Genomic DNA, 6,000 nt, shown 5'->3' with positions numbered 1-6,000 from the left:
TCACAAAAGCAAGTTTTTTTTTCTACCATAGTATGAAAACAATTTGCTTGCACATACCGGGGTTTAAGTAATTAATAATTCGAAAATTATTGTCATAAAACTACAATTCAAAAGCTACAAATTTCCATAGGAATAATACAAAGAAATTTTAAATTCAAAAGGCTCGGAAAATAATACAAATGTGCTGCATACATATTCATAACTCGATCTCGGATTCAGTGTGAACTGTAGTGTCGAGTGATGCCGGCTCGTCACACGTATAGGTTTTGATAATATTGATATTTGTTCGCTCTCGCCTCCACTACTCAACCGGCTTTATACAAATGCGTATTTCCATGAGACACACCCTTTTTGCACACAAAGGTAGAACGAAATAATACCTCACACAATGCATTATGATTGATCTTCAGCAACTTTAGTACGTCTTAGTAGACGTTGAAGCTGCTCCTAGTACAAATACCCCCGGGGCCAGTCGATATACCGAGCAAACAAGACTCCATTATGTACGACTATATCATTGTCCCCAATCTATGCAATCATGGAACTTAAATCCAAAATCTATAACGCTAGACTTACTATCTGGGCGGAAAATTTATTTGATAACCATTATACTTCCATTTGATAACATCGTTTAGCTACGAATTAAGTGTACATCGCCCGTTAGTGTGAATACGCGAGAGGTGTGTCCCTGGCGTGGTGCGCAATGGATGGGCGAGTAGGAGAGTATCTCGTGAGAGGTTTGCATGTGTGTGTGAAGCAGGGTAGGCCCACAGATCGGGCCCACAATGCACGTTGTTTATCCGCTAGGGCGCGGGGGTGGGGCGCGGGGCGCGGGCGGCGGGGCTCCCGGCCGGGCCCAGTCAGTGAGTTGCCAGCGCTCGCAGCAGCCGCACGCGACCGCGAGTGCATCAGTGCCCATACACTACAAACACTGACACTCCGACCTTCAATCCGTGAGAACGAGACATCTATATCAGGTAAGATACTTTTTTGAAAAAGGATCCCTTCTTTATTTTTTTTTCAGACTTTTTTATCAAACCACGACCTTTATCGAGATGAAAGTTATATAATATTAACTAATTACCGACAAGATCTTATCGACATCCCATTCTAGTAAAACCGTCGTTACCGACGAAAAATTGTAATTAGTCGCTACGCGGCTACACGTTACCGTAGCGGCGTAGCACTGGCGTAGAAAACAATGCGTTTGAATCCTGCGAATTTTACTACGGCGTTTAATTTCGCGGAAGTGATATTAATTTGGGAGAATGGGATGTGAGGGTACGTTACTGTTGAGTCTATATTTATTTTTCACGGTCAAGCCAAGGACTTCGGTTGGGATTTGTGTGGGGTATAGGTGTCACAGTGCGCGGTTATCCCACGGCCGCGGTTTTGTACGAACGCTGTCATTTTGCCATAATTGTCCTGAACAAGGTCGAGGCTACCTCGCTCCGTAAACGAACCATGAGCTCTTTGTTTCCGCAGACTGTTTTTATAATGCGTGCCTCATTTGTTTTATTTTTTACGTCTCTCTTTTATTTATGAGCTTTTATAGGTGAGGGTTGAATGGTGGAATTGCGAAAATGTATTTTTAGAATTTTTTGATTTACTATTGCAACAATTTGATTAATTAATACGACAACTTATTCTAATTCAGACCATACTGCTAATAATCCAAAAGAACTACCAGTCAATTTGTTAAAAGCAACTGTTTATTTCAAATGAACAATCCATTTACCAATATTAAAAGAAAAAAGGAATAGTCAAAGCGAATTCCAACAGTCTGTTTTATTTTACAGCTAAATTTAAAGTAATATTTTATAATTATTTTGAGAAGTGGCCGCCGACGGCTTCTTATCAGGGCTTTTGCATCGAAGGCCCAAACACTTTCAATGCTCTCCATCAGTACGATAGCAATTGTATTCCTTAAATAAATCGATGAAAAGCCGGCAAAATTATTTGATGTGTATTTGATCATTTAAAAGGCGATAATTTCCGTTCCTTTCTTTAGATGAAAATGAAATTACAAATTAACATGAATTTATTGCTATTTACAGAATAACGTGACGACTGAAGACTATTTTAAAATAAAAAAATTTGACTTATTATTTTTTATATCTACGCATTCCGTTTTTTATATTAACGATTCTCTCATTCGGAATTAAATCTTTGAGTCGGGTTCCTCAAACATTCTCAATCATCAGGACAAGCATTAGTGGATCACACGCTTGTCCTACGCGGGGATCGAACAGTGATCGTCGCGCACAGCTTTTTTGGCTTGGTGACCTATACCACTCGGCTATCCTTGCAATACATTAAGTATTTAGTAGCAGAATATTCCGACGGCATTTTCGAAGGAAAACCATGACGGGACAAAATTGTACGAAGATAGTACGGTCAGCAACAAAAACCGGTGATCAGACGCAAATAAGAACATTATTTATTTATTATTGCAACAACTTTCGTGAAGTATATTTATATTTGTTCAAAAACGGTTTACTTACGCGTATTAAACGAGGTTTCCCGACTGGTTTCAGACCAAACCGGAGTCCTTCAGTCAATCATGAGTCGCATCCTTATATCCTTCCAACGTTTTTGTACAATTTTGTTTCTCAGTCAGTAGAGTTTTAAGGCACAAAATTGTACAAACAAGTTAACTAGGTATCAGTACTAAGTTATTGTATTTTAACCCCTCTATGAGTTCTTTTAATCTGATAGCGCCCAAGGACTTGTGTTGCTCACTGTACCAGCAGGATCCCTGTCCCAGAATACATATCACCTATTAGTTCTTGTTGGTAAGAGACCGGAGTCCCCTCTGTCATACGCGGGCAAAAATCTATTTAGATACATGTGTTGTTTAGACGAACGAATAGTTTTCTAATGTATAAGGGACAGGCATTGGTTACTATAAGCGAAATAGTAAATTATCTCGATTTAAACGGCAATGTTCAGATTGTGACATTAGTTTAGCCGTTTTGTGAATACTCTGTTGGGTGAATATTTTTGAGGCTAAACTATTATTTATAAAAACATTTTTACTGGGTGTTGCAAAATGAACAAGATGTAAAAATTAATGTCTGGTCACTATGGGTGGCAAATCCATTGCTATGATAAGATCGTGACAAAAGTTAGGTAGCGTGTGCTAAATGCTCTTCTCTCACCGAGTCAGATTGGTAAATTTGTCTGTGTACTTTTTGCTGAACATGGCATTCCGACGCGTCTCTGCTGCGGTTGTGTTCAAACGATAAAGATCTTTATATTTTTTAATTTTTTAATTTCTCTCCGTTTAAAATATGAAAACCATAAAACATCTAAGAAAAAATATGTTAGCTCTTGCTTTTTACATACCTACTAAACCAAACTTAAAGTTTAACGAAGCCTACTGAAGCTAAGGCATTAAGTTACATATTCAAAAAAATACAAAGATATTCTTTTCTCAAAATACTGCAGTATCTATAGAGAGCCAAAACATTACATGGACGATATCCCTAAGCACCTATGAGTTTCCAACCGTCTTCGTTCGCTACATAAGTCATGAGCTTGCATTTTTAACTTATGTGCTTTGAACAAAACCCGGAATATCTGGAAGACGGTTTTTGTATAAAGTTATGCTGTTGATAACTTTATAAAAAAAATAAGTGCTGGTCTTTCCTGGCTCCATACAAACAAGCTTAAGAGAAACAAAACGACTACTTTATATCGATCAAATTTATATGTCTTCAACTTATTTATGACCGTAACAACCATTGATGAAACAATAAAGATTGAGGTTACTCAATCTTTATTGTTTCAATTTTTTGTTATAGCGGTAGCACATATACAATATCTGTAACAATTTTACTTGTATGGTCAAGATTTAATATAATCATTATAACGTCATCCATTGTGGAGAGCAAATGGAGTTTTGCGTATGTCAGTTGAAGATTTCCTATCCACTTTTTTAGGTTATATTTACTGGTACTAAATCTTGAACTAACATTCATTCTTGTTCTTTTGTTCTTAACATTCAGTCTTGGTGGATTCAGCAAGCATCACACCACATCTCATTTTACTGGGTACTTCATTAAAAGTTAAACTGCCGAACATTTCAAATTCCATATAAATTAAAAATCCATGAAGATTTCTGCTCCACCATCACATTTAAACCAACAGCGGTCTTTAAAACCAACAAGGGGAAGTCTCCAATATATTTTTCTGTTATTCTTTTGTAGATTTTTGAGGGAATCCCGTTTGCATTACAAGGATCAGCAAGTTAATACAGTTCGCGAGTTGCTTTCCCATTACGTGATCGAAATATATTGAGACGGCACCGGCGAACACTTGCTTAGAATTTCCTCGGTTCTTAAGTAAATGTAGTGTTTATTTTATTGGTTTGGCTCCGGCCTGTCGTCAGCGGTGATTAGGTTTTAGATTTTGACAATGCTGATTGATTTTGGGTGGTCTTTCTTAGCGTTTTAAAATTTTTTTTTCTTGGTAACTGAATATTCTTGATTGATTTTTACTAATAGAATGTGTATTAAATGTCAGATATTCGTTCGCGTTTTTCAATGAAACTATCATAATATAAAAGGAGGTTCGTCTATGTAGGAGGTGAGTCTCTTTATTCTGCTATATCTTCTAAATAACCTAACCGATATTGATGTATGAGATACAGTTAAAATTATTCTATGACTGCGAGTGCAATGTTTATTACAAGCAGCATATTAAAGGTAAACGTTGATCATAACTTAGAAATCATTAGCTACTGAAGTGGAATGTATTTCTAAAATAATTGAGTACACAACCATCCGCAGCTTCAATAATTTTGTTACCCATTTCCAATCTCTGGTTATTTCTCAGAGGTTTTTCTTACTGAAATTACTTATTACAAGTTTCGCCGCCTTGGGATCACACTCAAGGATATCCGAATCAAAAATATTATTACTTCTCTAACAAATAATAAACTTGACATTAAAATGAGTTTTGCCTCCTTGGTGTGGATTGTTAGCCCTTAGACTTAATTAGAGAGTTATTAGATGGAATGTTGATCGAGGGGCTGGTTAGACAAGATATGATGAAATGGAGATTATGTTATGGCAAATAAGTCATAAAAATACTGATGGGAATATTAGGCGCCTAAGTTATAATTTGAATATGGTATGAAACAAGCGACTAGTTAAATATAAATTTTATACTTATCTTTGATTTATATTAGTGCAAAAATTATTCTTAAATGTTTCAATTTTCCTATCAATGGATAACCATTTCTTCTTAAACGCATTTACCGTGTAAAAATACGTTTCACAAACAACACAAGAAGATGAACTCGAGAAGGCATCCACAGCAAAATTACAGGACATTAAAAATCCGTCTAATGGCAGTTAGTAATAATCCTTATATACAAGGCATTAAATTCATTACTCCAAAGGCGTTCGCTTATATCTTCCGCATAATTCTGTACTTTGGAAAGTCGTGACCTTGCAATGTTGCACGAAAACACCATAACACGATAATAATCGTTTGTTTTGTCCCTACGTCGCCTCATTACTGTCCGCCGTGACATTTGGTTAACGACCACCGTTCCTCCCGACCAAATATTTGCAATGAGCCTTTATTACAGCGTTATGCTTCCTCTGACTTACGTTAAATTTTTTGTTTGTTTGTTTTCAGTAAAAGATTTGGTGGTTTTTAAGAAAGGCCTGTATTCAATTATAGTTTGACGTCCTTCTTTTGTTTTATTTAAATATTCACTTGTCGTATGATTTATATGTATTAAAAATGATAGCCTTGTGGTATACCCGTTGGATTGCCTATTCAGAGGTCGTCGTTTCAAATCCCGAGAATTGCTAAAACGGTTCAGGAATACATTGTGACGAAACGAGAAAAGTTGAGTATCTTTTAAGCTTGTGTCTTAACCACGTCAAGGGTTACATTCGGTTGAAAAACCTTGAAACCAGATTGACATCAAGCATACCTACAAGAAGGAAAGGAGACAAAAACTAGTACATTACTAAAAAATTT

General features: G+C 36.5%; 1 protein-coding gene across 1 annotated transcript in view; it reads left to right on the top strand.

Annotated features, from left to right (window-relative positions):
• The first annotated feature begins 836 nt into the window (after positions 1–836).
• LOC113492934 (acetylcholinesterase-like) overlaps positions 837–6,000 on the top strand; it is a 43,742-nt gene continuing 38,578 nt past the window's right edge. Inside the window, exon 1 of the mRNA XM_026870666.1 lies at positions 837–977. The gene's annotated coding sequence lies outside the window, so the exon portion shown is untranslated. The remainder of the gene's footprint in view (positions 978–6,000) is intronic.

This window comes from Trichoplusia ni, chromosome 4, assembly GCF_003590095.1.
Source record: "Trichoplusia ni isolate ovarian cell line Hi5 chromosome 4, tn1, whole genome shotgun sequence".
Lineage (NCBI taxonomy): Eukaryota > Metazoa > Arthropoda > Insecta > Lepidoptera > Noctuidae > Trichoplusia > Trichoplusia ni.
This window is presented reverse-complemented; position numbering and strand designations above follow the sequence as displayed.